Source organism: Equus quagga, chromosome 3 (genome assembly GCF_021613505.1).
Source record: "Equus quagga isolate Etosha38 chromosome 3, UCLA_HA_Equagga_1.0, whole genome shotgun sequence".
Lineage (NCBI taxonomy): Eukaryota > Metazoa > Chordata > Mammalia > Perissodactyla > Equidae > Equus > Equus quagga.
In genome coordinates, this window is record NC_060269.1 from 28,788,101 (window position 1) to 28,814,299 (window position 26,199).

At 39.1% G+C, this 26,199-nt stretch overlaps 1 protein-coding gene across 1 annotated transcript in view; it reads left to right on the forward strand.

The window, feature by feature from the left end:
* Positions 1-25,745, forward strand: part of LOC124237528 (serine/arginine repetitive matrix protein 1-like) — a 41,684-nt gene extending 15,939 nt beyond the window's left edge. The window contains exons 2-3 of the transcript XR_006888028.1: positions 1,234-1,359; positions 25,504-25,745. The gene's annotated coding sequence lies outside the window, so the exon portion shown is untranslated. The remainder of the gene's footprint in view (positions 1-1,233; positions 1,360-25,503) is intronic.
* The last annotated feature ends 454 nt before the right edge of the window (positions 25,746-26,199 follow it).

The following is a 26,199-nucleotide window of genomic DNA, read 5'->3' on the forward strand; positions in this document are numbered from 1 at the left end:
TAGTTAATCTCTAAAATAACATTACCTACTTTCTAGGCTTTAAATGAAAATTAAATAAGCTAATATACGTAAAGCACTTAGAATGGTGTCCTGGGGCTCAGCTCCGGTGTCCTAGTGGTTAAGTTCAGCACTGTCCACTTCAGCAGTGCCTGGGTTCTGTTCCCAGCTGCAGACCTACACCACTCGTCTGTCAGTGGCCATGCTGTGGCAGTGGCTCACATAAAAAGAGAGGAAGATTGGCAGTGGATGTTAGCTCAGGACAAATCTTCCTCAGCAAAAAAAAAAAAGAAAGGAAAGAAAAGAAAAGAAAGAATGATGTCCTGGCATACATGACTGCTCAATAAATGTTAGCTATTATTATTACTTGTTTTTTTGTCTCACTTTTCTCATATGCTTGTGAGGGATTAAATGAGAAGCACTTAGAACAGTACCTATCACAGAGTAAGTACTCTATAAGGGTTGGCTATTATTATTATCATTATTGCACTATTGTATCTTTCCTATTGCAAGTTTCTTGGGGACAGGGACATTATCTTACACAACTTTGTATCCTACAGTGACTCCTGGTACATATGAGTCACTTAAAAAATTATCATAAAGTCAGATAATGTTTTACCCCTATTGAATTATGATAGATTTTATTGAATCATAATTCAATACATATTAAATATTGAATTATGTTGATTTTAATTTTTAAAAGCTCATAAAGAAATAAAAGTATGCTCATGAATTCCTGAATGACTTTCCTACCCTCTTTAGCTGTCTTTACCATCTTCTGCAAAATACTTTGTTTCGAGAACTCCCCCAGGTGGTGCTGAATAACTTCCTGAATAGGGAGTTGTTCAAGTACCAGAGTTGGACTGTAAATGACTTGGGGATAAATGTTAACTTTGGCTTCTTTGAGTTTTACTGAGGACGTTTGTGTTACGGAAACTGATCTTTAAAGCTAGTAATTCATGATCTGTGCTTTGAAATCACCTTGGAAATGGTGCCAGGACACCAAGAAATACATAATCCTAGATTTGTAACCGATTACAAATCTTTTTGTATCTTAGGTTTTCTATCTTTTAAAGAAAGATAATACCATCTGACCTCAAAAATTTGGTGACGAATAATTAACACAATGCTTAGGAAGTCAATATGACTATAGTCTATTAGTTAAAAGACTCCATCATCAGAGATGACTTTTTTCCCATGCGTATACTTATTTAGGAAGGTTTTCCTCTTTCACAGTTCACAGCTTTCAAACAGACCACATGGAGAGACAGAGAAGACTCTCAGACAATGTCATCACCAAAACAACCTTTCCAATCAATGGGATGACAGAGGTGTCAGCCAGACAGAGCTGTGTTAACCCAGGTAGGCATCAAATACTCCTCTTTCTTGGTTTAATGAATGGGGAAATGCTATTCTCCTAGCAACTGGTGTGATCACTTTTCTTAGGTATGAGACCCACCCGTGTTGGGAAAATTCCATGTTTAGCCTGCTTGGAAGCTGAGACCAAGTATGAAGAACTGTCCAGCCTGGAATAAAGAGGAATTTGTTGATTGCGCTGGAGAGGCAGGGGGTAGAGGTGGAGCCATTGAGATGATAGAAAGCTAGCTGTGCCCTATGAGAGGCATCTATCCAGCAGCCCCACAAGTCCTTGGCAAAGTTATTATCCTCACAAAGTGCTTGGCGGGTATGGAATTGCAGTACAAAACAGTGAGGAGAGTGCTTCTAACATCCATTGTAGCCCATGGCAGAAACACAGGGAGCCCCCAGTAAGCAAGCTTGGAGGGATGCACAAAAATCTCAAAGCGGCGTCCTGAGGCCGACCTGGTGGCACAGCAGTTAAGTTCGCACGTTCCGCTTCCATGCTCCGGGCCAGCTGGCCTGGATCCTGGGTGCGAACCTATGCACAGCTTGTCAAGCCATGCTCTGGTAGGCGTCCCACATATAAAGTGGAAGGAGATGAGCATGGATGTTAGCTCAGGGCCAGTCTTCCTCAGCTGAAAGAGGAAGATTGGCAGCAGATGTTAGCTCAGGGCTAATCTTCCTCAAAAAAAAAAAAAAAAGAAAAAAGAAAAAAAATCTCAAAGCAGTATCTGAACTCTGATAGTCCATAAAATAAATGGATGCTGGCACTCTTTTCCAAAATCTCTGAAGGGAGGTGAGGCCTCAGTCCCATCTGGTTTACATTAGTATTAGGATGAAGGTACCTTATTTTCAAAATTATGAATATTTAAACAAAATAAGAAAAAAATTGTAAGTATTTTTAACTAAAACAGTAGAGCCTACAAACGAGGCAAAGGACTTTCACTATTAGAGCAGAAATAAATTATAAGAAGGAAACTTCCTTGCTGCGTTAACAATTTTGAGCAAAATTTGGGAAAGTACTTTAAAACAGATTGCTTTACTCTACTGTAGCACCTACCCGTATCCTACTAGAAATTAAGGGCCCTCAGACAGAAATACAAACCTTATTATTTCTTAACTGAAGATTTAACTTTTTTAGAATAAAGTTAGCCTTTTTTCTTAGTAAATGGTAACACATGGCCATTTTGGAAAAGTTTTAAAATACGAGAGAATAAATCCACGTCCTTTTAAGTTATAAAGTAAGTTGATCTCTCTCCCCCCTGAGACGCAAAGATCATTCTCAGTGGTAACCCTGGTATGAATAGCATGTGCTGAGAGTGACTTAGCGGTGCAGGTTATAGAACTATCATAGTATTTTTGGAAAAAGATAAAAGAAGAAAGAACTTTGCACTTCACCCGTTAAATTATCAGGACTCTTGATGGCACATGACAAAAACTGATTTGAGCCAGTTTAGCCAAATATGGCAATAAACTTATTGGCTTACATATCCAAACCATGGGACAGGCAAGGACAATTGTAACAAAACCTCTAACTTTCAGGATGCTCCCTCTCCAGCTTTCTTCTCTGTTTCTCTTGGTATTTAAGTTTATTCTCTCAAGCCAGCTTGCTACATAAGAGATATTGTGGCCTTCAGGCTCGCATCCTCACAGTGTCCATGGACCTCACAGATAGAGAGAGAGTGGACCAGTTCTTACTGAACACAGGGGTGCTATTTCTAGAAGACTAGAAAAATGTTGGGAGAAAAAAATTTTCAATCTAGTTCATTCTTTCACTGCTGCCTCCCCCACCACACACATTCATACAATACACTTTGTCCCATACACACAATTCCAAAAATGTCCTTGATGCCTAGCCACTACACAGCCGCTCATATCCTTGTCCCAGCTCTGGGATCTTTAGGTCATGTCAGTTCATGATCTGGATGGATGAGGCACCTCATTTCCTTACAACTTACAAACAACCAGTAAATCTGAATACCCTCAATGCATCTAAATATACAATGGTGGAGGAAAAAAATAAGATAATGGGGCCGGCCCAGTGGCACAGCGGTTAAGTTCGCACGTTCTGCTTCGGCGGCTCGGGGTTCGCCAGTTTGGATCCCGGGTGCGGACATGGCACCGCTTGGCACACCATACTGTGGTAGATGACCCACGTATAAAGTAGAGGAAGATGGGCACGGATGTTAGCTCAGGGCCAGTCTTCCTCAGCAAAAAGAGGAGGATTGGCGGCAGATGTTAGTTCAGGGCTGATCTTCCTCAAAACAAAACGAAACAAAACAAAAAAAAGAACAACATAAAAAAATAATAATAAGATAAACATTCTCTCAAAAGGAATGTTCAAAAGAAGGGAAATGGAGAAAGCAACACTCAGAGCATAGACTACTTCTTCCTGGAGAGGGATGGCAAGTCTTCTGTGGACTCAGAGCACTGAATCCTGGAGAGAGCTTTGTAGAGGGTACCACTAAGACTCTATATGTCTACAAACTAGCTGAATGGGCAGAATTATGAATTCATAGATAAAGTACAACCACTGCAGTTTCCTTGTGGTGGCTTTTTGCACCCAAAATTTTGCAGGGGCTTCTTGGACATTACTGAACCCAGTGGCATTTAAATTAAATGGAGATTAGAAAAGAAAGATGCAATATATACGTATATCGAATCACGTTGTGCATGTTAAACTTACACAATGTTGCATGTCAATTATATCTTAATAAAACTGGAAAAAAGAAAATAAAAATAAATTTTTTAAAAGAGGAAAAGGAAGAAAGGAAAGAAGGAAAGAAAGACCTAAAAAAAGGAAAGAAGCAGTTGCTTTCTTTTACAATAGGCATTTACACTATATTGTTATACCGTACGCAGGATTTTAGGTGTTTTTTTCTTTTACTAAGACGCACTTTATAATTGAAATTTGTAAGCATTCAATATGCAGGATTTTAGGCAGATCCCTCCTAAAGGGACACTCGGATATCCTTCTCTTTATCGAGGAGAATCTTTAGCCAGTGTTCTTTCTTTCTTTTTATGAAGTAGCGAATGGAAAAACTTGTTGGTAAGTATGAACATTGACAAAGAAAGAAAATCCACGAGCTAAGCAGTGTCTAGAGAACATCTTGGGAAAAAAAGAGACATGTTAACATGGCAGCAAAGACGAGCAGAAGAACAAACAGTACAGTAAATTATTTGGTTCTAGACTGACCCTCTTGGTATTGAGATGGAAGTTCAGAGGGTTCATTTCAAGTCAGCTGAGGTAGTGCTGGATCGGATCTAACCCAGAGATCCCTGCTGTGGGGTAAGTATAGGAGGAGAATCTGATGCTGGCCCTGACTTTTAGATGTGCCCGAACTAAAGGACTGGGGTGGGCAGGAGTGAGGACGGAGGTAACTACTAAAGCATCCTCAGTGAACAACGTGTTCGAGAATTTCCTATTTTACTTCGGAGTTCTGGGTTCAATGGATTCGTAAAAACATGGTCATCTGCTCAGAGCGTCATGAGGTGGCAAAACTTTTTTTATACAATTGAAAAATATAAAAGTTTTATGAAAGTTAAGTTCATACAACTCAGAAAATATGAAAGTTCAGTTTTTCAAATAAGGGTTAATACCACATCATTCACATACAATTCACTCAATTCTGAATATAAAATTGTAATTGGATGAAAAATAGAATTGAATTTACAAAAAAATCTGTGTTTACTGGATTATTTGAGTCAATTTTCTAAATTCTGAATATTCTAGTTCCATTTGTATTTATTTACTTAAGAGAAGAGTAGAGAAAACCACATCAGATGAAAGAAAGTTTGCAGCATTATGTTGACCGTTATGGAGAAATGTGAAATCCTTAATAACATAGTCCATATAACTAAAATTTAAATTCAATATTTACAAAATTAATGTAAATCGCTTATAAATTTTTCCCTTAACTTCTGTTTTTGGGCTATAATGCAGCCAATGTTCCTCAAATGACAGTCTCTTAGACTTTTTTTTGAGTTTTGTGTCTATGACATTTTTAGAAATAGCAGAGAAATGACTCCCTAAATATATACTTCAAAAGTAGTTTAATAATTTTATTGAAAATGGGAAAAAAATTGCTTTCATATTGTAACTTTCCTTTCTTGTTCTTATATGCAAAGAAGAAAAAATATGTAAACATTCTGAGTGAAAAAGATATCCAGTATTTTAGTAACTGTTCAAGAAATTATTTTAAAAGGTAAGGTAGGCTATACACTTAAAAATGGTTAAGATAGGGGCCAGCCCGGTGGCATAGTGGTTAAGTTCACGCACTCTGTTTAGGAGGCCAGGGGTTTACAGGTTCAGATCTCCAGCATGGACCTAGCACCACCCCTGAAGCCACACTGTGGCAGCATCCCACATAAAATAGAGGAAGATTGGCACAGATGTTAGCTCAGTGACAGTGTTCCTCAAGCAAAAAGAGGAGGATTGGCAACAGATGCAAAAAAATGGTTAAGATGGTAAGTTTTTTGTTATGTGTATTTTACTACAATAAAAAAATTGAAAAAAGTTAAAGTAGAATTAGATTTGTAGATGGCAGTGCGTCTTAGATACATTATTAAATTTGCCATTTAATTCAGTGGTTGCATATTTTTCCATGACCAAAAAATAATATGTTCCAGCCATGCACTGTCCAATATGGTAGCCATGAGCCACATGTGACTTTTGAGCATTTTCCTTGTGGCTTGTCCAATTGACATGTGCTGTAAGTATAAAAACTCAAATTTCAAAGACTTGGTACTAAAAATGAATGTAAAATAGCTCACTAGCAATTTTTTTTATTGATGACATGTTGACTTAATATTTGGATATACTGAGTTAGATAAAATATATTAAGAAAATTAATTTCATCTGTTTTTTTTTTACTTTATTTAATATGGCTAATAAAACACTGAAATTTTTTTTAAAGATTGGCACCTGAGCTAACATCTATTACCAATCTTCTCTTCCCCAGAACCCGGAGTCCATAGCTGTACATTCTAGTTGTAGGTCCTGTTGGTTGTGCTATGTGGGACTCTGCCTCAGCATGGCTTGATGAGTGGTGCCGTGTCCGTGTCTAGGATCAAAACCAGAGAAACCTTGGGCGAGTGCGAACTCAACCACTCAGCCACAGGGCGGCCCCAAAACATTGAAAATTATACACATGGCTGGCACTAAATTTCCAGTGGACAGTGCTGCTCTGGACAGACTTTCTTTCAGCAGGAAGAGCTGAGCCCTTGTCTACAAATCCTGGGGAGAAGTAAATGGGGACAATGTGGGCAGTTCTCCCAGAAAAGGAAAACCTCAAACCTAAAAATCAAGAAATTACTCTTACAATGGGATACTGAAATATTTGTTTTCAACTGTATGATCCTAAAATCTATTCCAATGCTGTCATTTTGTGAAGTTTTACTTTTTAGGTTTAACCAGAAAAGCTAAATCTTCTGACACTTCTCCCAATAATTTACCCAACATATTTGAAAAGGAATTTTCCAATGTGGATAAAAACAGCAAACTATAGTAGTTTTCCTTCTAGAATAGAATTTTACAGAATTTACTAAAAGAATTTCATGTTAAAAAAAATTAAAATGTAACTAAGCAGCAGGAAAACCAAAACTATTTGTTTCATCATAATCTAGCCTTTGTCTGTATATTTAGAAAATGAACACACAGATAACATCTTAGCAATTACTTGTGTCCTCTGTTTACACAATTTAGATTCCCAGCATGCAATCTACCTCTTTCAGTTCTCTCCTGTCAATCTCTTCTTCGGAGCATCAGTCACAAAATCTCAAACCCAATACCTTGCAAAACCTTGCAAATCCCACTTGCTTTCTAGCGTGAAACAGAAATCACATGAATTTTCACTTCTTCCTAATTTGCAGTTGCAATTGGGTTTGATTATGAATCCCCATCAATCAACTGTGCCTCTATCGTTCTGCTTCCATTTCCCCCACTCCTTCCCCTTCCTGTGCGTCCCCCTTCTCTCTCTCTCTCTTTCTCTCTCTTTCACTTTCTCTTTCTCAGTCTCTTTCTCTCTCTCAGTCCCTCTCTATCTCTCTCTCCCTTTCTCACATCTCTGGGGAGCATGATGTTTGAAGCTCTCTGAGTTAGTGCCCTCTTCTGTTTAAAGCTTTCAGTGCGCATCCAGGCGATTTTCTGTGTTTCTCAGGAAGCGTGAAAGAGCTTGAAACTGTTAGGAGCAAACCTAGTAGGTTTGTATGCAGGACAAAACCATGTAAATGCAAGATGCTGAGAAACATGGAGAGAACAAAAGAGTTCAAAAGGACTTTGTTTTCATTACCTTGACAACAGTAGGTCTGAAAATTAGATTTGTCTCACTTTCCTTTTCCAAAACTGTGCCTAATACCTTTTAAATTCCCAATATTTCCGATTCAGTGAACATCAGCGCTCTTTCGTAGGTCAACACAACCAAGTATGCTTGCTTTCTCATTAGGCAGGGTATATGACCTGAATCATTACACTAATGTTGAAAATGTTTAAAGTGTTCTTCAGACAAAAGAGAGTGTTTAAGTTTGTGCCATGTCTTTCATGACAGTCCCATGGCCTTCTTCTTTACCTGCTGAAGGGGTGGGGTGAGACAACATTCTCCATTCTAGTCTGATTAGAGACACTGATAGAACAGAGAATGGGAATACCATAAACGCCACCCTGTGAATAGCCACTCAGGGTACCTTCCCTGCATGACCCTCGACGCCACTGCTGTCCCCTGGGATCCAGACTCAAATGGACGAAGCCTAGTCCCAGACTCCCAGAACCGACGTTCTGGGCTCTAAGAAGCAAAGGTAAATTAGCCATCACTTTACAAAGGTTTGAGTCTGTAAAATGTCCTTGACCTTGACCACAATTAAATTATGTTGCCACCAGCAGAATCAGGTGTCTTGGTTATATTTCACGGTCCAAAAAATGATAATTCCCATAGATAGGATTCTCATGATTAAGAGCTAAATTTGCTTCCTCATGAGATTGTGATTTTTACCAAAATATAAAATTTAAGATTGCTAAGATGAATGTTAACCAGTACATACTGTATGCCCTACTTTCATAGTACTAAAGCTCTCTCCTGGGCATTAGGGGATCCAGGTTTACTCAGGTTTTCTGCTAACTGGATGTGTGTCTCATGACAAGTCACATATCCTTTCTAAGCCTTAGTCTTCTCATCTGGGAAATGAAAATAATAATACTTATCTTATCTTCCCCGAGGTTTGTCGTTGTGAAAATCAAATGAGATAACATGTAAAAATGCATTTTAAACTGTAAAGCCAAAGGCGTTAGTAACCAAATATAAAATCAAACAATTCTTTTTGGATTTGAAGATGCAACCATTTGGGAACCCAATTTGATGTTTTGCATAGTAATAGGGTTCTGTTTGTTGTAAAAATTTAGCAGCAATGAAAGCAATATAACTGTCCTCAGGGGTTTAGAGACACCTTATAAACCACCATGATCAAAATGTACAAGGAGGAAGTTTCAGCTACAGTGAATCAAATGGTCCTCGGATCTAAATAGTCTATGTCAGATTTTTTTAAAATAATTTTTAAATTTTTTAATTGTGGTAATAAATACATAATATAAAACTTACCATCTTAACTATTTTTAAGTGTATAGTTCAGTAGTGTTAAGTATATTCACATTGTCGTGCACAGATCTCTGGAATTTTTTCAACTTGCAAAACAGAAACTCTCTACCCATTAAACAACTCCCTATTTTCCCTCCCCCAGGCCCTGACAACCACCACTTTACTTTCTGTCTCTGTGAATTTGACTACTTTAGATAGCTCATGTAAGTGGAATCTTACAGTATTTTTCTTATTGTGTCTGGTTTATTTCACTTAGCATACTGTCCTTAAGGTGCATCCATGTTGTAGCATTTACAAAGTTTCCTTCCCTTTTAAGGCTGAATAATATTCCACTCTCTATATTTACTACATTTTGTTTATTCACCCATTGATGGACATTTGGGTTGCTTCTACCTGGTCTATGTAAGATTTTTGTTATAATAATATCATGTTCCAGGTGCCGGCCCCGTGGCCTCGTGGTTAGGTTCAGCGTGCTCTGCTTCAGTGGCCTAGGTTTGGTTCCTGGGTGTAGACCTACACCACTCATCACCCAGGGTGGCGACCCACATACAAAATAGAGGAAGATGGGCACAGATGTTAGCTCAGGGCGAATCTTCCTCAGCACACACACACAAGTTCTGAATTAGTTAGCTTGTTTAGGATTAAAGAAACACATACACTCACAGATCACCTTCCATGATAGAATGTGTTGCAGGGACACGTAGGAACTCAGGGTTGCAAGAAAGGAAGGTGGCTCTGGAAGTTGCCTCATCTAGCTGCTCATTCTTCAGAAGATTGTGTAAAAGGTACTACAGGAATCAGGACTCTTATTCATGGTAGCAATCTTACCTAAAATGACTCACCTTATTTTTGGTATATCTGGCATTTATATTTCCTGAAAGAGAGATTTTATTTGAGTTGATTTATCACCATTTATTGTGGAGCATCATCCTGGGGCAGAATGCTAGGCAGACGGCCTCAGAGGCAGCTAGCCCACCTCCTGCCTTACATGGTTGCCTTCAGCTTGTGCTCCAGTCCTCCATCCAGTCCACGATGACTAGGACAGACTCAGCTTCACCTGAAGTGCATACCGTAAGCCATAATGGTTCAGATTTAGTCTCTTCTTGCAGGATGGAGCTCTGAATGTGTAAGTCTACACCTTGTGGAACCTATGTGTATATATCCAAACTTGACTTACATGTCTCTTCCATTCGTTCCCCTAGCACCTTTCGTTCATTCATTTATTCATTTATTCATTTACTCACTCATTTGTTCATTCACTCATTTATCTGTACTGTCATTCAATGAAAATATGTTGAGTTCTCTGGTGTCTTTTTTCTTTTCATTTTAACAGTTGACTTTTGCATTCTTTGCTTTTACAGTAAAACAATAAAAAACAATAAAATATGCTGGTTGATACAGACCATCATAAATGTTTGTTCTAATTTGTGTTTTGAACAGATTAAAATGAATACAATACAATATTAAATAAAACATATGGCATAAACTCTTGGCCAACAAATAAATGTTGTTTTGAAGAACATTATTATATCAGTTTTGACTCAAAACAAACCGAGTAAATAGAGAAAACTGCCTCCCAATCATATTTGAGTCAACGTAAATTAAAGGTATATTAATACCACCTGGAAGACTTTTTCAGACTGAAAACTATCTAGAACATAGATTTCAGAAATTTTTGAAGTCTTGTCTTTCACTGTAAATACTAAAAGGATATTATAAACATAATTATAACTGCTAATGCCATTGGCTTTTCATTAGAAACTAAACTATTATAGTCACTCATCTGACTTTGGTGAATAGAAATATCACCTTTTAGAAATCTAGGTAGAATAATTTAGTGTCTTTCATTTTGCTCATCTTTTAAAGAAGAATACTCTAAAACAGGTATAATTAGCATAAATGGCATGATCAATAGTGCCTTCATTTCCCCTCCCACCCACCTTCTCAGAGGCCCCGAGGGTGCCCAGTGTTCATGCCCTGGACCTGTGCAGGCTGCTTCTCCACACCAAGAATTGGTGGGCGGTTCAATGCTTCAGTCCTTCAGAGCTCTGCTGTCTTACTTAATTAATTAACACATTAATTAATGTGACAAAATGGGTGTTAACTGGTGTTAAGTTGGTATGCTTTTCAGCTAAATTATTTGCTCTTAAAATAAGGCCCTTCTAAGGACAATGCTTTCTCCCAAAGGAGCGAAACTTGCTACATAATTTGTGGGGCCCAGTGCAAAGTGAAAATACAGGGCCCCCTATTCAAAAATTATTAAGAGTTTCAAGACAGCAACAACAGTAGAACATGAATCCAAGCACAGGTCCTTTCTAAGTGTGAGGACCAGTGCAACTGCCCAGGTTGCATACCCGTGAGGCCAGCTCTGCAAAGCAGTAATGTCAAGTTGGAATTTGAAGCAACATGGCAGGTCAGTAAGGAAGATGGTTTGCTATCCTCCAAATTATACCACATAGGCAAGTCTGTGTTGAAACTACTTATAAAGCTATGTTTACAAGGATAGAGAAAAGAGTAAAGCTCTCTGGAGATCACTAAGATGTAGGAAGAAAGAAGAGTCAAATAATAACAGAAAAATAGAGAGGTTAAATACTGTGCCAGGGTAGTGTTTGAGCAAAGACTACAGGGGCCCTGTTCACTCTTCTCTACCCCTCTGCCTGCCTCCAGCACTACAGGGTCCACGAGGTTTGGAAACATAGGACAATAGGTTATTTATTTTAGTTTGTTCTTGTTGTCATTTGAACCCATTGCTTTAAATGTATCTGAAAAGGTGTCTGAAGATCGAAAACAACATATTGAACATGTTATTTGAAAATATAAGTAACAGCGTTTAAAAATAAATTTTTCTTAATGAAGATGGTTGCACAACATTGTGAATGTACTTAAATGCCACTGCATTGTACACCTAAAAATGGCTAGAATGGTAAATTTTATGTTATGTGTATTTTAGAACATTTAAAAAAATAGAATAAATTTACCCTGGATTTCCCAACTTTTCAGACACCCAGAACGTGTATTGACATTGAAAGACATCCAATATATTATTGAGTGAAGAATCATATTACTCCAACCTATGGAAAGAATGTATCATTTTTATATGTAAGAATACGAAAACGGAAAGTAGAAAGGAGAAGGCCGTTTCTTTCTTTCTTTTTTTTTTTTTTTTGATGAGGAAGATTGGCTCTGAGCTAACATCTGTGCAAATCTTCTACTTTGCATGTGGGACGCCACTAAGAGCATGACTTGACGAGCGGTATGTAGGTCTGCTCCCGGGATCTGAACCCACAAACTCCAGGCCACTGAAGTAGAGCACACGGACTCAACCACTACACCACCAGGCCGGCCCCGGCAGTTTCTTTTCAGTTCACATGCTTCTGTATGATTTAAATTGTTTACAGTGAGCATACCTATTGCTTTAAAAATCATTTTTGAAAAGATATTTCTATTTGGGGGGAAAAAAAGAAGAAACAAATATATCAGAAACAGGCTTCATAGTCAGGAGTGGGAGAGCCTGAAGTTGGAGATCTCGGGCTACCTGACAGGCCGTTGTTGACCACTCTGAGATCTGTTTCATTATTGTGAGTGAAGACCAATCTCCTGGGTTCAGAGGCGTGCTCTAAAAATAACATCAACCCTTAGGTTTAGAATAGACCTGACCAGTTACCTGGCCTAATTTCCCATCAGATATACAACTTTCTACATCTACTGTGTCTCAACCCTGACCCAACAGCTTCCCATCCATCCTGTTGCTATAGACTAATAATTGTTAGAAAGTTCTGTCTTATATTTAAGGAAATCTGCCTCCCTATAGCCAACAATTATTTATTCTAGTTCTGTTCTTAAGGGCATAATAGAAAAAAATTGATTCCATCTTCTGTATGCAAGTCTGCTGTTTGCCAGCTGCCATGTCTATCCTTACTTTTCTCTTTTCCAAACTCAATAAACATCTTCAGTTAGTCTCCAACTATTTTAGTTGCTTTCCTACGGACCCAGTTTATCTTTCTTTAGATGTGGCACTCTTCAGAGTAAGACTTTGGATGTGGTCTACACAAAGTCTAGTAAACTGTGCTTCTATTAGGCAACATAAGATTATATTAGCTTTTTTAGCCACCACTTCATACTTTTGGCTTTTGATGAGTTCATAGTCACCTGAAACTCCCGGATTGCTATCCAAGTAGTTTGTTTCCCTTCTGTAAAAATTAATTTTAAATCTAAATGTGAGCCTTATCTATTTTTTCAGCTTAATGTTTCAGTCTATCAGGCTCATATTTGTAAGAATGTAACAAACTTTGTAGGCTTCTTTTTTTCTTTTAATTTCTTTCTTTCTTTCTTTCTTTCTTTTGCTGAGGAAGATTTACCCTGAGTGTTATAACATCTGTGCCAATCTTCCTCTATTTTGTACATGGGTCACCACCACAGCATGGCCGCCGATGAGTGATGTGGGTCCATGCCCGGGAACCAAACCCAGGCTACAGAAAAGGGGCGCACCAAATTTAACCACTAAGCCATGGGACCAGCCCCTGTAGGCTTCTTCCTTATTCCAAAAATTAATGAGACATTCACTGTAATTTTTTTGAAAACCTATATATGTAAATAAAAAGAAGAAACTAAAAATTTCCAGTTAATCCATCATCCCTGACCTTATTATTATTAATATTTTGGTATAAAAATAAATATATAAATAAATCCATTCCTACTTTTTTCTATGTATAACTATATTTTCCCCTAATAATTGGATTATATTATATACACTATTTTATAACTTTGTTTTTTTCACCTAATAACATGTTTCTGACTCCTTTTCCATGTTAGATGTCCCTCCACAGCATATCAAAAGACTGTCTTCCCATCATTTATTGATTTATTTATTCAATCTACCTTAATTTATTTATTCAGTCACATGGTCCTGGAATTTATTTCTATTTTTTCCATATTATACATAGGACTGCAAAGACTATCCTTGAACTTACGTTTTTATTTATATTCATGATGATTTCTTTGGAAATTATTCCTAGAAGTAGATTTGTGTGAAAGGGTAAGCATTTTTACCTTCTGGTGCCCACATTAGTCCGCTCAGGCCACTATAACAAAATACCACAGGCTGAGTGGCTTAAAGAACAGAACATTCTTGAGATTAGAAATTCACAATCAAGGTGCCCACAGATTTGGTTTCTAGTGAGAGTTCTCTTCCTAGCTTGTAGGTAGCTGCCTTTCCCCTATGTCCTCATATGGCCTTTCCTTTGTGCACACTGTAGCCGCCCCTGACACAGGAAGGGTTAATAATCACTGGAAAAAGCTTGCCAACAAACTGTGACCCAGAGGTGAGAAGGCCGGTTAGCCAATGACGGGTAAGACCTCCAGGGGGAGGCAACCTAAGACAGGCATTGGCCGCCCGGGGGCACAGATGGAGACACGATATCGGGAGCAGGAGAGGCCGTTGCCTCGGAGGGCTTGCATGCTCCGAGAGAAAGTATACGAGCACAGCAATAACATGATAATATCAAAACAGAGGCCAAGGGAGGGCTCCTTGAGAAATCACTAAGAATTCTTGGCATTCGCTAATTACTTCATCCAGAACACCTGTGTATGTTTAACAGATGTAAGCTATGTATATATTGAAACTCTGGTTATAATAAACTCAGAGTGGCCATCAGCCCTCTCCGCATCTATCCTGATGTGTACATTGGATTGTGACACCGACACACACGTGGAGAGAGACAGAGTTCTGGGGTCTCTTCTTCTTCTTTTAAGGACACTCAGCTCTATTGGATTAGGGCCCTACCCTATGACCTCATCTAACCTTAATTACCTCCATAAAGGTCCTGTCTCCAAATACAGTCACATTGGGGGTTAGGGCTTCAACATATAAATTTAGGGGGACACAATCAGTCCATAGCAATACTTTTTGTCAAATTATCTTTTAGAAAGAATGTACAAGTTGATACTCCTATTCGCAGTGTTTAAGAGAGTGCCTACCCTACAGCCTCACCAGGAGTTCAATATTTACAGATCTAGATTATTTTGAAAACAGATTTTGTGGACCTCCAGAATGGGACAAATGTTCATAACTGTACGAGCAGGAGGCTCGACTAAGTGACTTAGGTCAAGATACACATTTCACTATTAAATGCTTCACCCTGTCGCAGATTCATTTCCTCGCCTGTGGGTTCCATAACACCTGTAACCTTGATGGATCTTTGGGCCTAGGAGGCACCTGTACCTCATAACTCACAAAAAAGCTTACATGTGCACGTACATAGTTTGCTAAAACCCTGAGGGAGGAAGTGCCTTCATGCAAGGTTTAGAAAAGATGGGAAAGAATTGCTGAGAAGGAACTAAAAAGTATTCTGGCAGATGAATTAGGTGGAATATTGAAAGAATGTGAAGGGAGGGGTCATCGTGAGGACTGGGATTGAGAAGGATTCTTTGATATTGAGTTCCATAGCCCTAGGGCCTTTATTTGATCACAGCTGCTTTTCCCAACCCCTTGTGGCAGCTGAGTCTTAAAGGGCCATTTTTTCACTCAAATTGACCAGGGAAATGATGACCCTTTCTTTGTGCGGATCTCCTTGCCACACAGGAATAGGCCCTATACTCCTAATTTCCAGACAAGAATGCAATAGACTTTTGTGCGTATAGTGAAGTGCTGTTACAGACCGCAGAAGCTCAGCTCTTACAGGAGAGGAGAAAGTGCAGCCCTGCTCCATCTTTGCTGGCTTTCTCTTCCCTCCAGGGTACAATGACTTCACCCTTCTCTGCTAATGGACAAAGCCCAGGTGGAAGTGGAAGAGCAAAAAGTACTTCAAATTTATTTTATTATTTACGTTTAAGAACAGCTTTATTGTTTTTACTTTTAAAAAATATTACATGCCCATTTTAACCAGTTCAAATACAGAAAAGTATAAAGTACGAAGTAAAAAATCATCTAGAGACTTATTACAGAGACAACCATTGCCATAATCATAGATATGTAAAAACAATTTTATGTAAATGAGCTCATACATGTATCTGTGATCTAACTTTATTCAACCATAAGCATGAAATCTTTTTGAGTTAGTAAATATAGAGGAGCATGATCATTATTAACGATTGCATAGTATTACTCTGAATATATATATATCATAATTCACTTAGCCTGTTCTCAGTGAGGTCGTTTCCAATTTGTGAAGGTACAATAATCAATATGAGATGAATGTCCTTGTGCATTTCACTACCTTTAGAAATATTTAAATGAGCATGTCTAATGTCTTTGGGACAGACAACATATTAAAGATTATGAAGTCATACTTAGAAAAAGCTAAAAATATGTACAGCTTCTCTATTCCCTATTTACATCTGTAGAAAGTAGTTATCTCTACCCTCCTGTAGACTACAAGGACCTTGAAATGCTTTAATTTTGATCACCCCCTCATCTTCTTCCTTGTCTCTCATGATACTGTGTTCAGAATTTTGAGTCTGTCCTTTTATTTTTTTTACTTTTACTTTTTTAATTTGAAAATTTTCAAGCACACAGAAAAGTGAAAAAATAGTTCAAAGAACACCTATTTACACCTCACCTAATTTATCAATTGTTAATATCTTCTCTCCCTGCCTTTCATCTCTCTCTTCTTCTTTCTCTTAGAGATATTTCTTACTTTATGCAAGCTCAGCAAAGCATTTAAAAGAACATTTATTATATTTTATCCAAAATTTCTAGATATTACATGGTAAGAAGATTATCCAGGTTATCCAGTTGGCCATGGAAGTCCTATATTTATCAATTTGCATTCTGCTTTTTTCACAGAACAGTATATAATTTTTTCATGGTTCCACAGATATAATTGGATGCAAACTTGTTCTTTATAGTAATCTGAGTTTTTTTTTTTTTTTTTACTGAGGAAGATTAGCCCTGAGCTAGCATCTGTTGCCAATCTTCCTCTTTTTTTGCTTGAGGAAGAGTAGCCCTGAGCTCATATCTGTACCAATCTTCCTCCATTTTATATGGGGGTCACCATCACAGCATGGCTGATAAGTGGTATAGGTCCACACCCAGGATCTGAACCCACAAGCCCAGGCTGCCAAAGCAAAACATGCCAAACTTAACCACTACACCACAGGGCCAGCTCATGAAAAATAATGTAAAACAATTAATAAATCATTTCTTCAAAAGCAATAATTGCATTCAACTTTTTCTACATGTGACTTGCGTGGTAATATCATCCTTCAGGATTTTACATGTCTATTTATACTCTATATAGTTAATCTTATTTTCATAAAAATTCTGGCCTACATTTTGCTTAACTTTTTAAAAGAAATTTAGAATATGTTGAATAGGGAAAAAACAAACAAACACCAAATGGCATCATGCTGTATTTCTCAGACATGGAAAGGATGCAAGAAGCATCCCAGTTGGAGGGACTTGCATATACAAAAGGCCCGTGAGAGAAAGAAGCAAGGCACATTTTCTAGGACTAGAGAGAAGACCACTGAATTGGAGCACAGTGATAAGGGTACGAAATTAGGCTGAAGAGGTTGAGCCTCGGGATCGTGAAGATGATGTTAAGGATTAAAGTGTGTCTTTTCGGAATAATGCTAAACCACTCAGTGTTTTGATTAGACTTGTATTTGAAAAGATGACTCTGACTGCAGTGGGAAGAACAATCTGGAAGGCACAAGAGTGGGTACGGAAAGACCAATAGAAATTACTGCAATGGTCCTAGCAAGAAATAATGGCTTGGAATGGGGTGCTGGCAGTAGTGATGGAAAGATGTAGGAGAGAAAGAGCATAGCTAGAAAATGATCTTGCTACAGTGATGAGCAAAATAATTTTGAGAGTTCACTTTGTCCTGTAATGGGATGGGAAGTCAGCTGACAGATAGAAAGTTCCCTGCTGTGGAAGCCAAGGAGGCTCCGTGTTTGGATCTCCTTTCAAGGAAAAACTTGCTGTTCAGCTACAAGGAATTATTCCCCTTGGCTTTCAAGCTTAGGCCACGCTTTACCTGGGCAGCCCCAGCCAATGACTCTGCACGGCAGGGCTGCTAGATCTGATCGCTTCTGCCCGAAGCTGGACTCGTCTAACAGGCAATCTGCTCTGCATGGGTTGGCCAGACTTTATCAGATCTGCATTGGCCTGAGGCTCTCCCTGCCCCATGCGGCTTCCTCCTCCTTTTCCTTTTACAAGAATCAGGTCTGTATCATGGTCTGCTGGCTATCTCCACCCAATCCTGTTTCCTTCCCCTTTATCTTTCGTTGGCTTTATTCACCAATAAATCTCCTAACTCGGTCTCATTATCTGCTTTCCTTAGGACCTACTGATGCACCTGCCAAATAATAAGAGTAGGGATATCTGATGAAGGATATCTGATCAACTATGACATTATCTCCACAAAGGCCATAGCAGCTAGGCCATAATTCACTAATTGTCTGTTAAATTTTCTCAGCGTATTAGGCAACCAGACTCACCCATGCTTCTGAGGAGTGCTGCATGTTGTTTTGGAATAGCCTTTTGGACCTGCAGAATTTAGAGACAGGAGACTGCAGAAGAGATGTGCAGACCTAATCTTCTCTTAGGCAGAAGGAAAGGCTGTGAAAAGAAGTAGCTAAGGCTTGATATAGCTCACTGTGAATTGTGTAATCGACTGCTTAACCACCCATGATATTATTTAACACTGTATAACTTAAGAAGACATACTTTTGAGCTAGACTACAAGAACCATAGGACCAGAATTCATGCCTATATATGGGGGTGAATTTTTCTCTGAAAGATAACTATGTCCCCACTGTCACTCACCTGGGGAAAACATTGGTTCCAGGACAGAAAGAAACTGAGGACTTAGAAAGGTGGGCTGTGGCTCAGAGGACAGAAGGTCTTCCTCCTCCCTCTAGGACTCAACAGAGGCTGGGGGTTCATGGGGTCTGGATTCTGAGGCAGAGGGACAGAGACTAGAGTGGTAAAGCAGGTTTGGGGGGGACAGAGAAAGTTGTTCCAGATCAGTTACAACAGTGTGGGAGCCAGGCAGGGAGGTAACTTAACCAGAGGCTCCAGGGCAGATCTGGGACTGAGCTGTAGTTGTAAGTTATTCTCAGTGTTGCACTCCCTCCCTGAGCCTCCAGGAAAACCATGGCTCAAGTTACGTTATGGAGAATTAGTTCAAAGTTGTGCTCACATTTGGGCAAATCTATAAAAGAAGCCCAATGTCCAGACTGCATGCCTATGTGAACCTCATCCCCATGCTTGTCAGGATTTAGGGGGCCCAGTGAATGACATCCCTGTTTCCTGCCCAAATGTGGAACCCATTGAGAAAGAGATGGAAGAATAAGGCAACAGGAGGGCAAAAATATCACCTTTATTGCCATTAAAGGCAATTGAAGGATGTGGATTAGGTGTGTTAGCCAAGTGGGTTTCCTAATATTTCACCCCTGAATTGAACTTACCTACCTCCTCATAGGCAGTGCTGGACAGTCACATGGAAAGGCCAGCAGATTGTGTGCACCCTGCAGGCAGGCAAAACCCAAAGAGAAAAGAAGGAGGAAGAACTTGAACATGTTCAGCTTCTTCTCCCAAACTCTCCATTTAAATACCTCACTCCTCCCCTGGGGACCAGAAAGTGAAGGGGACAGAGAAAGGCCAGGAGTGTTAGACATGGAGCCAGAGCAAAAGAGGTTTCTCCATTCCTCAAATAGTATGCAACAGTGAATATCAAGGCTAATCATCGAGAAAATCTTGATTATAAGAACATAACTGGTGATTTGCTGAAATGAAGACCAGAGAAATAAATATATAAAAATGTATGAATTATGATTGCTTTTATTTCATACTCATCAATAGAACACCCAATAACATAATACAATGCTATATAATATAATATGTTACATAATATAATAAATAATCATTAAATTCATTCATCTTTACTATTTTGCCAATTTTTAGTCTTATTAGAAAACATAACTTTACACATATTTCAATTTTATTACTCTGAAGACATACTTCTCAAGGTTGGAGGATAGAATAGATTTTATAAGACAATTCGTCCACATGATTTATAATTTATATATGTGTAGACATATGGTATGTGGGCCTCCATTTGAAGTTTTGCTCTACTTTCCTGACTTAGCCTCAGAAACTTACAGCCCTGTTGGGGCAAGGGATGGAGGGATGGAGCCTGACTTATTGGTTTATCATGTGGGAGTGCTTTTGGACTGACCAGGCTAAGAGAGGGAATGGACCCATTCCCTGCTTTTGTGGCAAAATAAACAAAATCCGCTCCATGGAACTTGACCAATTGACTATGTCAGAATTGAGGGGCATAAGCACCCTGCCCCCAGCAACGTCCGAGGAGTTCTAATCTGGCAGGTGGGGCACATCAGCAGGAGCTTCCTGGTGGGGAGAATTATTCACAGTGAGGTAAATGGTTGCATTGGGTGGTCCATCTAGCCTCCAGCAGGACCCCAGATAAGCTATAGGGGATGGAGGCCCAGTCTAACCTCTTGGAAAGAAAGATGACAAGACCTAAGCACACTATGAGTATCCAAATCCAATAAGTTAGTAGTCAGGAAAGATTCCACTTCCAGCAGAGGATCCAGGTGTCTAAAGCAGACACTGCCCCAAAAGTTTAGGCACACACACTCTAGGCAAACATAGCAGGTGATTGGGAAGGGTATCCCTTACAGGGTAGGTACTACAGTCCCAGAGCTCAGGTCCTGGCAGAAGTATATGGCTAATAACAGTAGAATTGATCCCAGACACCATCTATGGGTGTAAAAGGGTTCTAGATATATTGCCTGTCTTGGTCAGGACTGTCTCCAAAACTGGGAAGTCTGTGGTTACAGTGCTGGACCTGGAAAAGCAAGGACCGTCAAGCATCAGTAGTTGGCTGCGAGGGAGCTATTTTTGACTAGAAAGTCTTTCAGCACCCATCACATACAGCATTCAAATTACCCACTCCCACAAAACATTAGTTTTGAGCAGAAACAAATAAATTCTGGTTCATATTTTTAAATACTCAGATTGCTGAGGGACTGTATGCTGTAGGGGCAGAAGCACGATGACTATTGGAAGACTGCAACAAGAGTCTCCCGGATGACCAGTACTTGCTGGTGTCTTGAACTAGACACCAGTACTAGACATCAGCACTAGAGAGGCAGTACTGATGGAAGGAAGCGAGATGGTCTGGTAGAGTAAAGCAGAGGAAATTACAATAGGAGAAAGATGAGAAAATTACCAAAGCAAAATCCTTGGGAAGAAGAGTGGGGATAACAGCAGAGCACAGGGAAGGGCTGGCTTGGGCATTTATTGTGGTTGGAATGAAGGCAGAAACGTGGAACAGAGGATACATAAGGTTTACTCAACTCCCACCATATGCTAGGTCTGTTCTAAGGAGTTGCATGCATCTGAATTCATTCAGTCCTCACAACAACCCCCTAAGGCAGGCTTTATCATTATCCTCATTTTACAGAAGAAGAAGAAACTCAGGCACTGAGTAGATAAGTTGCCTCCAGATCCCATAACTAGCAAGCGGCAGAGTTGAGATTTGAACTTGAGTAACTGGGCCCCACCTTTTGAGCTCGTAAAGCCATACTAAATCCCTCCACGTGGGGAGGCTGGCAGATTTGACAGTGGGAAGGATTGCAGAGAATGACAAATTATGCTTCCAAGGAAATTTGCTTTGTACTTGTTAATTGGCCTCCGATAAACAAAAAGGAAATATCTCTCATGTGAAATCCCCAAATATAATGCCTCTCATTTAGGAGAATTTGAAGACTCTTGAGATGCATTCGGACTAACACACACTGTATTCTTTTTTCAACCTGGCCACTAGGGGGAAGAGTGGAATGTCAAAAAAGTTAGATTGTCTTCCACGGGTTCTCAATGGCTGATAATTACTGTTAGTGTTTTCCCCTAACATTAGCAAGACATAAAACTTCTTTATATGTTTTACTTGTGAGAGATCATTTTCAAATAAAGCTCATTAAACATTCATAAACATTTTTCTCCACTTTCTAAAAATAATGTATTATGTTAAGTGAAAGAAAGTAGACACAAGAGACCACATATTGTATGATTCTGTTTATATGAAATGTCCAGAAAAGAAAAAGCTCTAAAGACAGAAAGTAGGTTAGTGTTGGCCCGGGGTAGGGGCTCAGGCGAACAGGGGTGACAGTCATTGTGCATGAGGGTCTTATTGAGTGATGAAAATGTTCCAAAACTCATATATGGTGATAGCTGCACATGTAAAATAGTAAAATAAATGTACTAAAAATCACTGAATTTTACACTTGAATGAATTATCTGACATGTAAAATATGCCTCAACAAAGTTGTTGAAAAAAAGAAATGTAACATTTTATAAATCAAACCAAAAAAACCCTAGGTATTCAAAAAGATTGAAAATATGTTTATGGATGCATAGAAATGTCTAGGAGGATAGTCATTATTCATAGTGATTAACTCTCAGAAATGCTATTGTGGGGAGAAACTGGGAACTTTATGTCTTTCTGTATGATTTTTGGGGGCAATAATTAATGAAATAATTTAAAACATTTTTGAAAGATAAGAAGTTAAAATGTAAAAAATGCAATGGAATTATAAGTATCATTACCTTTGGATAGTGAAATATGGCTTATATTTTGTCTTTCTACATTTATTTTCTAATTTAAAAAATGATTATATATTACTCTTACAATAAAAATTAGAAAAAGCTTAATTTAAAATAAAAAGACAAGAAATATTCAGATAGCTTTCTTAAAAGTCACCTTTAGCACAATATCTATTGTATTTCGTATGTAACAAGACAGTTTTTAGCTCAGCAAAGGCCTGGAGCTTAGACGCTTGGATTAAAAGAGGTAGCATCCACTGGCATTTGAGCTTGGATGCTGTCTAGTGAAGCTGGAATGTATTCTATTCTCACTTTTATTTGCATCTACAAATTTATATTGGATGGGAGAAAAAAAAACCTTTGTGAGGTTAGAAATTTGGATGTAGACCCTTCCTTTAAGGTTTACATTTGTTAACACACGTATGATGGCAAAGACAGCTGCAGGGAGCCTGGTAAAAATTAGATAGTTAAAATGACAATAGGAGGGGCCTGGCCCTGTGGCATAGTGGTTAAGTTCACCTGCTCTGCTTCAGCCCAGGGTTCGCCAGTTGGGGTCCTGGGTGTGGACCTACCACTGCTTGTCAAGCCATGCTGAGGCGGTGTCCCACATAGAAGAACTAGAAGCATGTACAACTGGGATATACAATGATGTACTGGGGCTTTGGGGAGGGAAAAAAAACCCCAGAAGATTGGCATTAGATGTTAGCTCAGGGCCAATCTTTCGCACCCCCAAAAAAAAAAAAAAATCCCCTCAAGGGAAATCTGCTTCAATAAATAAATAAATAAATAAATAAATAAATAAATAAAATGACAATAGGAGAGGAAAATCCTTGAGAGGAAATTTACTATAGGGGAGGAACAATCTGAATGGATGACCCAGAATCATTGGAGGCAGGTGTTGACTTGGGGCACGATGTGTGGTTGAGGCAGGGATTTCTCCCTACCTAGATACTTGGAATACATTGAAGAAAATGTCTGCACGTGGTGAATCAGAAGAGCTGTATTGAGAAGGCCACTTCTAAGAGTGAGACTGGAGCAAAGTGCCTGGAAGAAACACTAAGCCCCAGCCACACTGGCAGAGACCGGTATTAGTAACCATGGAAATGGAGGACAGGGCACTAGGACGAACAGAAATGCTATCTTAGAATACAAGCCTCTTGAAGACTAGGATTTTTGTCTATTACAGTGTCTGCTTAAAACAACACTTGACATGTAGTAGGCATTCCATAACTGCTTATGGAATGATGAATGACTGAAAGAATGAATGTCTGAGTGGGAGCCCAGCCAGGCTCTCGGGCTACGATGCAGCCCCACAACAGGTGTCCTGGCAGGGAGGGAAAGGCCCTGGAGGTCTGAAGTCAGTGATCAACGAGTCAAGCATGATTTACACATAAAAGCAAAACTTTTCACTAGCTCATTCTAGAAGGTCAAGAGTGAGGGTGCTCTGTCATCCCGCTGACGACCCGGAGTGATTGAACTGACCCTCTCTGCTCATGAGTGCCGCCTGCAGATGTGACTGCCTAAGAGAGCAACCTTGCAGCATACAGCACAGAGGGGGTTCCAGACAGCGTATGCCAAGTTTCAGAAACAGAAATGTGGTCCAGAAATGCAGTTATAATCTTGCTTAGAGATTTGGAAGTTTTTTGGAGTGGGGGGAGGTGGGAAGAATTTCAGGAAATATCCTTTAAAATGATGATATTTTTAAAAAGTCTCTCTTAAATGGGTCACATTTAGAATTTAATGGTTAGGCTGTAGATATTGGTATTATTCTTCCTGAAAAATGAAGCTCTAAATTCAAAACGTCTAATAAAATGCCTTGTTGTATGTTCCTCTCTTATGAACCAAGAAAATGCCCAAGAATGTCATAATTGTCATAATGTTTTACCTAAAAAAAAAGGGGGAACTTTTCCTGATTGAAAAATAGTACAATGCAATCCAAATGAGTTAGCTGAGACAAACAGTAGTCAATAAAATACTTGACTAATGGCAAGAAGAGTTGCCTCTAGGTACTGGTGTTCTGATTGCATAATATCTACATTAAAAAAAAGAATTAGTTCATGTGAAAGCATGGAAATGCTTTAGGCATGAAGAGAGCAGTAATTGTGTAAAAGGACCAGGAAGGCGATGGTCCTGTTCATACATGTCCCTAATCTGTGATTATTATGGATATATTCCAAGATGTTGGAGCTCCAGGTAGCACTGAAACTCATCCAGCGTATGCTGTGACATACACTCTAAAGTATAGCAGTGCCTATGGGAACCACCTGCAGACCCCAAACATCCTAGACTCTGGACACTCATCCTGACTGCTCCCTTCACCTGGAATGCCCACTGACCCATGTCCCCACTTCTTCATCTGGCTGACCCTGCTCATTCTTCAAAACTCAGCTGAGCAATTATCTTCTCCAGGAAGCCCTCTATGACCATGATTCTCTTCCCCATTCCTCTTATAGGCTCCCATAGCTACTCTCACATTTCTCTGTCATAACACATTTTATAGCACATTTTGTTTGTCTCTCTCCCTGCCTAGAACGTTAGCTTCTTAGTCTATCCACACACCCAGTACAATGCCAGTACCATAGTAGGCAGTTCAATAAATGTTCATTAATAAATGTTGTTCACAGTCTTGAAAAGTGCTGCATTGCTGTACCGAATAAAACCCATTGCTTAGAGAGCTCTATCAACAACAAACCTCAATAATGCAAAGTTTTCAGTGGTCATTAAAAGAGGAAAAAATTGAGAAGCACTGTTCCCTTTCCTTTCAGTTTCTTCTCTTAAAGACGACTCTAAGAATTCACCATGGCTCAATTTTTATGCTCAGAAAAATCTAAGAACAGAGATAATCAACTTTCTTTCCATTTTCAGCAAAAGCTTTTGCTGTGTGGCAGGGAAACTGACTGGCAGGAAACCACCCTTTCCTAAGTGGTCCTTTTAAATTATAACCAGGTACTGCTCTGCACAATTATGGATCCTTTCTTTCTCTTCCAGGTTCAGGATGGCACATTCCCAATTCCCTCTTAACCACAAAAAATAAGAATCTAGCCTCAAATCTGGAACACCTCTGGCTAAGGAGAAAAATTGTTCTTCAGTTTCCATTTGACAGAGAAATATAGATGGCTGAGCAGCAAAACCACCACTCTTTGGGCACTCAGCAAATCACAGAAGCTGTAACAGATCCTGGAAGGGAATCAGGAAAATATTTGGTCCTATAGGCCAGGCAACCTCAAAATGGAGCTGACAGCTTTTACCATTTTAATTATAAGGCAATCAGGTGACAGATTTTTATTTTTTAGCCAGTTCTTTTTTAAGGAATTGTAAAAGACAGCAAGCACGTACTTCTCTTAGGATACTTTAAATAGGGCCTTACATAAGTATTATTTGTCCTAAAGTCAGGTAGGTCTTTCTTTATCCCCACCCCACATTTTACATTTCTGAAAATAAAGCAGGAAATTACTTTGAGAAAATGCCTGGAAGAAAATCAAATATTTTCCAACCATGCAGAAGAAAACAACTTTTTTAAAATTAAAACTTGCCAAAGGGGGAAAAAGCAAGTAATGTCTAATTCTGAAAATCCCAAAGAGAAAACAACCAACTTTATTATTGCGGTATCTACGCCATCATGTTTAGACACTCCTTCCGTTGCGTTATTTATCATTTGCGTCCGGGAACACACCAGGACCCTCT